General features: G+C 44.6%; 1 long non-coding RNA gene across 1 annotated transcript; it reads right to left on the reverse strand.

Annotated features, from left to right (window-relative positions):
- Nucleotides 1-704: 704 nt before the first annotated feature.
- On the reverse strand, nucleotides 705-9,141 carry LOC140598460 (uncharacterized). Its single transcript, XR_012000888.1, has 3 exons — nucleotides 9,052-9,141; nucleotides 1,429-1,550; nucleotides 705-926 (listed from the first exon to the last, which is right to left on the reverse strand). It is a non-coding gene; the product is annotated as an uncharacterized lncRNA (long non-coding RNA).
- Between the last annotated feature and the right edge of the window lie 1,353 nt (nucleotides 9,142-10,494).

The raw sequence follows: 10,494 nt of genomic DNA on the forward strand, positions 1-10,494 counted from the left end.
CTTGGGCTTTTCTGGCAGAGCAGGACATTGAGGCTTAAAAAGATGAAGTGCAGAGCTGGAGCTCCAGCACTCTTTTCTGATTCCAAGTATAGAGCTTTCCCTGACTCTGTTGCTCCAGTGGGCAGCCCTCATCAGGGGCCCTTCCAGGGTCAGTGAAGAATGTTCTGGGGGGACTGAGCATGCAGGGTGGCTAGGAAAGCAATCGAGGTGCATTTTCTGAGAATTTAGCCACAAGAACAAGAACTAAAAGTCAATTTGCTTTTTGACTATCAGCATATCCCTGAAATTCTAAACAATTTTAGAGATAGAATCTTCCTGCCTGAAAAAACTTTTTGTTGGTATGAGTTCTCAAGGATTGCTCTGATTATAGTTGAGAGTTTTACTAATATATGTCAGCTTCCAATTAGCACATTTTTATTACTTATTCTTTAAAAAATATTATGCTACATGGAAGGGAATTCTGAGACCTTTGCAGTGTAGAGTCGATGGTGACACACTCAGACTCAGCTGTCAGCTCTTGCTTGAGAGGAAGTTTTTTAACAGTTTGGAATCATTCAAGTTTGTTTTGGGAAAGGTTCTTGATGCTGTATGCACCTGTGTGTGAACAATCAATTTGAAATAAATGGAAGCTCAGTGATTACAAAGACGAAGAAAATGAATTTAGATTTCTTCAATCCTGTCATTCTACATGACTACTTGGAGCTTTTATTTGTGTTTGAAATTTAAATTGGTAGCACAGGGGCACCTGGACGGCTCATTCAGTGGAGCACCTGCCTTCAGCTCAGATCATGATCCCGGGGTCCTGGGATGGAGCCTTGCTTTGGGCTTCTTGTTCAGTGGGGAGTCTGCTTCTCTCTCTCCCTTTGCCTGCTGCTCCCCCTGCTTGTATTCTCTCTCTCTCTCTCTCTCTCTGTCAAATAATAAATCTGTAAAAAAAATAAAATGGCATAAATTGCAAACTGTGGGGTATAATGTTTTTTGTTCAATACTGCAGATTTTCATTTGTACATGAAATATAGCCATCCATTTCACTTTAGGTTATTATTTTATTTCAGGTAATTATAGTTAATTACCCACCTTATACAGAGGCAAGGATGCTAATAAAATGACCTCCTCTAGGTGTCAAATATGGTAGGTACACCCCTACTAGGGTACCAGCCAGATTAAGGCCAGGGCCTTGGGGTAACTGAAGCCACTTCTAGCATTCCCCTCTCAAATCAAGACTGTCTGAGCATCTGGGGGAGTGAGCCTGTGCACTGTGGTCCTCGAAGGAGGCAGCAGTAATTGGTATGACAGATGAAACACAGGCTTTGGAATCAGAAAAGGCAGATGTAAATTCCCAATAGCTGTGTGGCCTGGGGTAAGTCACCCCATTTCTCTGAGTCTCAGTGTTGTCATCTATACAAGAGAAATAATGACAGGACTTACCTCCTGGTTCGAGAAAAAGGTTCATCAGCAAGATAATGTGGCCCAACTCTGCCTGGCTCACAGTTGGTGGGCAAGGATTGCTGGCCACTGTGAATGATATAATAATTTCCATATGCCAAGTGCTGGTAGGGAAGGAAAAGATGGGGAGCAGAACAGAGTGTGAGTGTGTGCCATTTCCAGTATAACCTGGGGTGGCTGTGGTGACCAGAAGAGCAAGCGCACTTTGTGGGGGCTCCTGTCCAAGGCCAGAGAGCCTTGATTTTGCAAGAGAAGCTGGAACAAGGGACTTTTAAGTGTAATTTCTCATTGAAAATGTTGGCTCAATTACTTTTAAAACACCGTGAGGACTGAACAAAACAACTGTGGGCTGAGTTGAATCCACAGGCCACTAGTTGGCAACCACAGACTGAGAAAAGATGGACCCCAAACAACAACAATAGAAGGAAGTCTATTGCTTGGAGAAACATCAATGAATCTCTCTTTCCCTTTATCGCTGGCTCTCGATCTCCACATTTGTCTCTCCCATACTCTATTTTATCTGCAAATATGTCAGTAGTTATCTCTGGAAGATAGGGCTTTTAAAAAATGTAATCACAATACCATTATCACAGCTAAAAAATTAACACTTCATCAGATACTCAGCAAATAGTTAACATTTCTCCTTGCTGCCTCATATTTTATAATTTGAGTGGTCTGAGTGTTTTCAAAAGTTTTTCCATTATGGCCCTCTAAGGGTTTGCTTAAAACATTTTTTCCCCCAATCATACCCCTCCTTGCCCTGCTTGGTGAAATTTTAATGCTACATATATATGCTGTATATTTCCTCATGTACTGGGGCCCTTTGGAGGGCCACAAACCATTGAAACAACTAAGCTTTTTCTCACCCCTTTAGAAACCATATTTGTTCCCCTCGGGGTGATTTCCCCTTGAAAATTCATGCTGTAATGGGGTCCCAATATGGCACGACTTATACTGTAACAATGGGTTGGTGTTCTCCTAGAGCCCTTATAAGTTTCTCCCTCCATCTCTCTCTCTATCAATTTTTTTAAAAAGATTTTATTTATTTACTCATGAGACAGAGAGAGAGAGAGAGAGAGAGAGAGAGAGGCAGAGACACAGGCAGAGGGAGAAGCAGGCCCCCCGTGGGGAGCCTGATGTGAGACTTGATCCTGGGACTCCAGGAACACTCCCTGAGCCGAAGGCAGGTGCTCAACTGCTGAGCCACCCAGGCGTCCCTCTCTCTATCAATTTTGAAAAGCAATTTTGGGGAGGCCTGGATGGCTCAGTGTTTAAGCATCTGCCTTTGACTCAGGTCATGATCCTGGGGTCCTGGGATCAAGTCTCACATCAGGCTCCCCACAGGGGGCCTGCTTCTCCCTCTGCCTGTGTCTCTGCCTCTCTCTCTGTGTCTCTCATGAGTAAATAAAATCTTAAAAAAAAAAAAAGCAATTTTGTTGTTGAAGAAATGTGCTCATGTGTCTTAATACGTTTCTACCAGTATGGTTTACAAGTTCTTCTGTCCTCTGCATTTCCTGGTCCTCACTGGCTGGATTCACTAGAGGCTGAAGCAGTATGAGGGTTGATCCCTACTTTATTTCTTTCCTTCTTTCTTTTTCTTTTCTTTCTTTTCTTTTCTTTTCTTTTCTTTTCTTTTCTTTTCTTTTCTTTTCTTTTCTTTCTTTCTTTCTTTCTTTCTTTCTTTCTTTCTTTCTTTTTCTTTCTTTCGCAAGACCGTGTCTCTTTTTTTTAAATGGGAGAAGGCACTGAATATCATAGTTTGGATCCATTAATTCATTAGAAGCTTCTCTCCCTTTTGAGTAAATGACTTTAGAGGGGAGGAAAATTTTTCCTTTCTTCCCTTTTAGGTTCTTTGGCTGGTCTAATAACTGACATAAGACAGATCAGCCAGAGAAAAACAAATGTGATTTTATACTATGGTAGCTCTTAAAAATATGTACTCTCCGAAGTGACCAAAGCAGGTAGCTTTTATATTTTTTAAACAAAGAGAAACAATTATTTGTGAAGAACTGGCAAAGGCATTTGGGTTTGGGATAGCAGATGAATGAAGAAGTAACAATTTGTTTATACAGCCTTCTCAATCCCGAATTCCCTATCTCTAGTGATAAAAATGCCTTCTAACTTCTAGCAGAGAGGGTAGACTTCACATATTTCCTCCTTTCAGGGAGACAAAGGCAGTCGGAGTATCCTTCTGGTACCAGCTGTTCCTTAAGAAACTTTAATTCAAAACAATCATCATGCAAAAGTGGCATATTTTAGGGCAGCCTACGCTAAACCCCATCAGTTTCTAATAGTTAATTCTTCAAAGGGCTGAAAACTGTAGCATTTTTTAAGGGTTTATCCACTGCACTTTCTGCAAAGAAGATTTTAAACCTGCTTAATCTAAAACACAAAGTCTCTAGTTAAAAGTTCAGTTGTGGTAGCTTCTTGAAGGCAGTTAGATAACATGTGAAATTCACACATTTCATAGTTCTCTACAAACATAAGGGAAAAGGATGACCAGCCCCCAAAGGCCTTTCTGCCTTCTTCGTCTCCTTTCTTCCATAACAAGGACTTTTAAGCACCTCTTGTGTGTATTAGACCCTGTCTGAGGCATTTGGATGAGCAGGACAGACTGGGGAGATTGCGTGCCCAGACCGGACCCTGTGCCCCTTCCCTGCAACTCAGCCATGCATTGCCTTGTTTCTTGCCCTGATTTTTTCGGTGGCATGAACAATGACAACACGAGCAGCACACCCTTGACTTGGCCAGGGACCCAAAGGCATACTTCAAGAAGAGTCCAAGCCAGGAACTCTGGAAGAAAACAGGCATCTCCTTTGCTGCTACAGACCAAGCTCCATCCTTGCTCATTCTGTAGGAGTTGGTCTGTGGATATCACCTCACTGCCCCTCTCCTGCCTGCACACTCCAACACCACTGAGTCAAGCAGGAATTAGTGACAGTAGTTTATTGTGATGAGGACTGGCAGTCCTTGGCTTATCCTCTCACATGTAAATATCCTCCCAGGGATATTCTTCATCACTTCTAACTTCCCATTCTTTCCCACTTGCAGATGTGGGGGGATCAGGTGGGAGGGAGTGGGGTCAAGACTCCGTGCTCAGCTCCAAATAGGAATAGATTTTTTTTAAAGATTTATGTATTTATTAGAGAGATTGAGAGAGAGACAGAGAGACAGAGACAGAGAGAGAGAGCATGAGAGAGAATGAGCAGGAGGGGCAGAGGGAGAGGAAGAGAGAATCTCAAGCAGATTCTGCATTGAGTAAAGAGCCTGAATCAGGGCTTGATTTCACAACCCTGAGATCATGACCTGAGGTGAAACCAAGAATCTGACACTCAACCAACTGAGCCACCCAGGTGCCCCAAGGAGAGCTTTGATCAGCTTTCATCATGGTAGAGGTATCTCCAGCTATTGCACTCTGTTTTTACTGGTTGCCTTCTCCTTAAGATAGAGCCCCAGCTCCCACCTGTCTTCATGAAGGAAGGAGACTGGATAAGGATCTGCTGAGTCAAACCCTTTAGGGATAGACATGCAGTACCTTCAGGGTATTTTCAGAGTGGAAGAGGAAAAGCTCCTATAAAAGCCAAGTGTAAGCTTGGAAGGGAAATAAACTCAGCCAAGCTGGTTCTGAGTGTGACCTTTAACATAAAAGCCGTTTTATGCAGGGCAGGGCTTTGCTGAAGACTTGTTTCCAATGCTAATTAGGCAGTAACTCTGAAGAGAGGAAGGAGGAAATGTGAGAATCTGAGGGGCGCTGAGGACGGGGTCTGCCTTCCCCACTAAGCCGGTGTCTCTGGGTATCTAGTTGGTGCTCAAACCCACTCTTTCAATACATGAAAATCAAGTGAGAATATGCACATAGAAGTGCTTTTGCAATCTTTAAAGTGTCATAATCGAGTGAAGGATTGCCTTTATTAAGGTGAATTTTTATCTTGACCTTGAAAAGTGAGGGTGGGGTAAAGGATATGGGAAGGGATGGGAATATTATATGCCTTGTACTTCCAAAACATGGACCTTGCTTAATTTCTATAATTCATATATGAAGTGGGAATTCTTTTTTCATGATTCATCAGATTCTAGAAATTCATTTTGATTTTATATATTCCAGAAACATACCAGATTGGGTGCTAGAATGAAGACAGCCTTCCAGACAATTCTCCCAGTCAGTTCATTTCCTATTCACTCATTTCATAAATATGTATTGAGTGCTTGCCTCCTAGACATTTTACAAATGAGGACACTGGAGTTACAGAGCCAATGGTCACCAGCTGATTGACCTTGGGCAAGTCGCTTCACATCTTTGGACTTTCATTTCTTTGTATGTAAAATGAGGATAATAGAATGGCTTTCAGGTCTCCCGTTAGGATGTGAGGATGTGAGGATTCTCCAAGAACCTTGCACGTGGCAGGGACTCAATAAAGCACCAGGTTGGGACAGCCCAACCTGAGTTGTCCTTTACCATGTTGATCCAAGATGCTTACCTGGATGATACCACTCCCTTTGGAAATAGGAGGTAGTGTTTTTGTTATCACAAGGATTGTGAACGCTAGTGGCATTTGGGGGAGGAGACAAGATGCTTGAAGCCTGCCATGGGCACCACAGTCTTGCACAGCAAGACACAAGGAAGCATTGCCTGCATCCCTCCAGACTTTAAAATGTCTCACCAGGCTACTCAGTATGTTCAATAATACATCAATATTTTAATAAAGAAAAGTTTTTACAAGATGTTATGTGAAATTCTAATAATTTGGGAGATGAGGAGAGAGGTTTCAATGAAAGAAAAATTCTGTTTTGAGATTACTGACCAATTTCTTTTGGTCTAACTCATCTAACTCATCCTCTACCATAGTGCTTCCAACCTCATAGTTGGTTGAAAAGGACTTCCAGCCACCTATGCAGTTACTGCAAGAACAGTTACTTATTGCCCATTTCTTAGACTTAGAACCAAATTGCATTAAATTAGTGCAGATACAGGAAGTGCAGAAATCTCACTCAATTTCATTAATGTTTTTCAAAAATATTCAAAATTATTGCTCTTCAATATAATTTTATATCTTTGCATAGACTTAAGAGATCTCTGTTCTGGAATTACACATTAAAATTATTTACTTGGGGCTTGCCTGTTATTTTTCATTTTTACTCTGATAGGGTTTTCAGTCAACAACACAACTTTTCTAAGGCATCTTGTGGTATTTGTTATTATTTTCTCTTTTCCGTGCCATACCCCTTTCCAAGGACACAGATTCCCAGGTCTCTGAGATTGGTGGTGTGCCTTGTTATGTTTTCTGGGATTCTCTATCACTCTGCCTTGTCTCATGCCACAGCACAGAGACACTATACTTCTAAAGAAGGCCCAGCTTCTTTGTAAGACTGTCACACTTCCTTATTTTCTCTCTTTGTCTAGGCATGTTAACCAAACTTCAATTAAGGTTATCTCCTTTCCTCTTATCACATAAAAATATGTCTGATCTATTTTTACTAATCCTAACACTAGTTTTTAATGGAAGGTCCACTCTGCCTCTGCTCCTTCATTTCCTTGCACATCTTATGCCTTCTATAAGTCATCTGGGCATCTGGCTCCTCTTTAACCCAAATTTATATATATATTTTTAAAGATTTTATTTTTATTTATTCATGAGAGACACAGAGAGACAGAGACATAGGCAGAAAGAGAGAAGCAGGCTCCCTGCAGGGAGCCTGATACGGGACTCCACCCCAGGACCCCGGGATTGCATCCTGAGCCAAAGGCAGGCGCTCAACCACTGAGCCACCCAGGTGCCCCCAAAATTTATATATTTTAAATAGGAGCCAGTGACTAACTTCAGGTGGGAGGGGATGGGGTTACTGGATTATTCAGATTACTGGATTATTTCACTGTGTCTTCTAATATAGTCTTGCCAGAGTGCATTATTGATTGTATTATTTATAGTTTGTATTTATACTTTGGGTGGGAGATTTCATATATGTATTTCATATATATATATATATTATGTGTGTACATATAGTATCTAAAATTTCAGGATAGTAAAGAACACTTCTAAGAAACAAACAAATTTGGCTTAACCCCAATAGATATGTCTGTGTAATAGCACAGATTGGATATGGCAGTTATACATTTTTCTGATTCACTTTCAGATATTTATTATGAAAAAAGGGGCATGTGAGAGGATTGGGAGCCACTGGTCTGGAGGAGCCCTAATTACATCAGTCTGTGTGACTGGGGACTCTTTGTGGCCAGGGCGTGTCCCCCAGGACACATGTCCTCACTGCTCTCCGAGCTGCTGACCTCTCCTGCTTCATTTCACCCATCCTCCAGGGTGATAGGCTCTCTGCTCCCCTCCCTTCTTACCACCAGCCAAGGAGGATGACTCAAGAGAGACAACATAGTCTATCATGGTCTATCACAGTGTCAAGACAGACCCTCCCTGTTTTGAGAAGACAGATCTGGGCTCGAATTCCCTCCTCTGTCCTGTTGGAAGGCTCTGGTTGGAAGGATCCAGAGAGCTTCGTACATCCTGCCTCCCAAAGCAGTACTTTGAATGGTCTTAGAATGGCTAAGGCTGAAGGGCTGGCCTGCTCTGTGCTTCCCCAACATCCATGTTTCGTGGACCAGTGTCCTGCCCACGTCATCAGGAAGCTGTTGAGAGCATAGACTCTAGATCCAGGCTGCCAGGCTCACATCCTTCCTCTACCATCTACTGTGTGACCGTGGAAAAATTACTCAGCAACTCTGTACCTCTGTTTCTCCATCTGCAAAATGGTTATGATAATGGCACCTACTTTACAGGATTGTCATAAGCTGTTAATGCATTAATCCATAAACAGCGAGTGAGCATTATATGACTTGCTGGATGCCCACTGTTTAGTGAATACTTTCTTGAGATCCACTCACTTTCAAAAGACTTAAGTTGAGCTCCTCTCTACAAAATAATTCTCCAGAACAGCATAGATTGGATGTGCTAGTTATACATTTTTCTTTTTATTTTTTGATAAATGCACAACTGTTAGAATGCAGGCTGTCAGCATGCACTCCACACCTTGGGAGGCCGTGTGAGTCTGTCCCTTTGGTCCCAGCCAAGAAGGCTCATCTCAGTTTCCAGCATCCAGGGCCTGGGGTCAAGCTGGTGCTGAAGGTGGTTCTTGGGTAACTGATTTGATTGTTGAGGCAAGAGAGCCCAGGGCTCTGTTAAGGACCCTGCCCACAGCCCCCTCCACTGCTTGCAGCCTGTCTACCCAGGGGAGAGAGGCATCCCTGGATTTACCACCACAGCTCCCAGCCCCACGGTGTTGCCGAGGAGACCGTGATTCCTTTTTTTGCTGACATCATACATTTTGGAGCTATTTGGCTCACCTCATATCTGCCCCTAGTGGGGGTGGCTGTGGAAATCATACTCTGGCAGATAATTAAAATTGCAAGTGAGGAGTCAGGAGGCCCGCATCTCCTGCCGGGGAGATGTGCTAATCAGCTGGAAGAGAGGGCTGCAGATGCACTGCCAGAAGGAGGGCCCAAGGGGACGTGGAGACGACCTTGCCTTGCTTGTGAGCCCATTCCCCTCTGCTCTGCTCCCCAGACCCCAGCCTCATCTCACCCCTGCCACGGTTCCTTACCTGCCATCCAGGCTGCAAGCAGCCCTTTCCAGAGAAAATAGGACTCATCAGTGGTCCTCCACTGCCTACACCGTGGCTTCTCTGAGTGAGGCATCCAGATCAGCTGCAGCAGCAGCATCTGGGAACTTGTTAGAAAAGCAGATTCTTGGCCCCACTCCAAATCCACTGACTCAGAGCCTCGGGGGTGGTACCCAGAAATCTGTGTTCCACAGCCTCTCAGGTGAGCCTGATGCTTGCTGGAGGGTTAGAACTATGGTCCCGGACAAGGTTCGGCCTTATCGGGGGCATCGGGGCCCTCAGGACTTGGGGATGGGCCCCGTCTGCAGCGTGGCAGCATCCGGGCCTGGACTTCAACCAGACGCGGTCGGCTCCTGCACTGGCACTCACGCTGTGTCCTTGGGCAAGTCTCTCCTTCTCACGCTGCCCTGCCTTTCTGCCGCAGCTATTACTCACGGGAGAGTCGAGACTGTAAGGGAAATGGCAGTGTAAGGTGGCTTGCTCCGTGCCCGGCAGGGAGCAATTCCACGATGACTATCTAGTGAACAACCACTATGTGCCAGGCACTGTTGTAAGCATTTGCGATAAATCTATGGACGAAACAGATAAAAATAAAAAGCACCACAAGGTGCCTATATTTTACTTGGGGAATACAGACCACAAATCCCAAACCCCACAATTAATCAGTACCTTATACAGAATTTTAAAAGATGATGAAGCTGTGGTGGGGGTGGGGGGGGGAAGCACAGAAGAGCAGGGCAAGAGAACAGGAGGGTGAGGGGCAGGCATGGCTCTCACTTTCTCTCCACAAACAGGTGGTCAGGGAAAGAGATGTTTCAGCAAGGACTTGAAGGTGAGGCATTCATTAGCAGGAGATATCAAGAAGGGTATCCCTGGCAGCAGCCACAGTGCCAGAGCAGAGGTCCCCAGAGGGGGCACCCCTGGCCTGTGGGAACAATGCCAGGTGGCCAGGGGACTGGAGCCCAGTAGGCGAGGGACTGTGGCACAGAGGAGGACAGAAAGGGCAGTGGGTTGGGCCTTGAAGACCTGGTCGGCCCTGACTTCGAGCCAAGGCTCTCCTGCGAGTACAGTGTTCTGGAACCGCTGGGAATTTTTAAGCAGAAAAATGACATGGATCACACTTCTACTCGGTGGGGCTCGCCATGGGTGCTGTGTTGGGAAATGCTGTGCAGGAATAAGGGCGGTGGTAGCCAGGGCCTCCGAGGAGTGCCTGTAGATGCAGGTCAGAGAAGATGGAGGCCTGAAACAAGCGCCACAAGTCCTGGGCTCTTGGGCACATTCAGAAGAGCCAATAAGATGGTCTGTGGATGGATGTGGAATGTGAAAGGCATGAGAAAGCAGAGATGACTCCAAGGTTCCGGCTGAGTTGATGGAAGGAGGACATGGCTGCAGGGAGACGGGAAGGCTGTGGGTAGAACAGTGTTT

This window comes from Vulpes vulpes, chromosome 4 (assembly GCF_048418805.1).
Source record: "Vulpes vulpes isolate BD-2025 chromosome 4, VulVul3, whole genome shotgun sequence".
NCBI lineage: Eukaryota > Metazoa > Chordata > Mammalia > Carnivora > Canidae > Vulpes > Vulpes vulpes.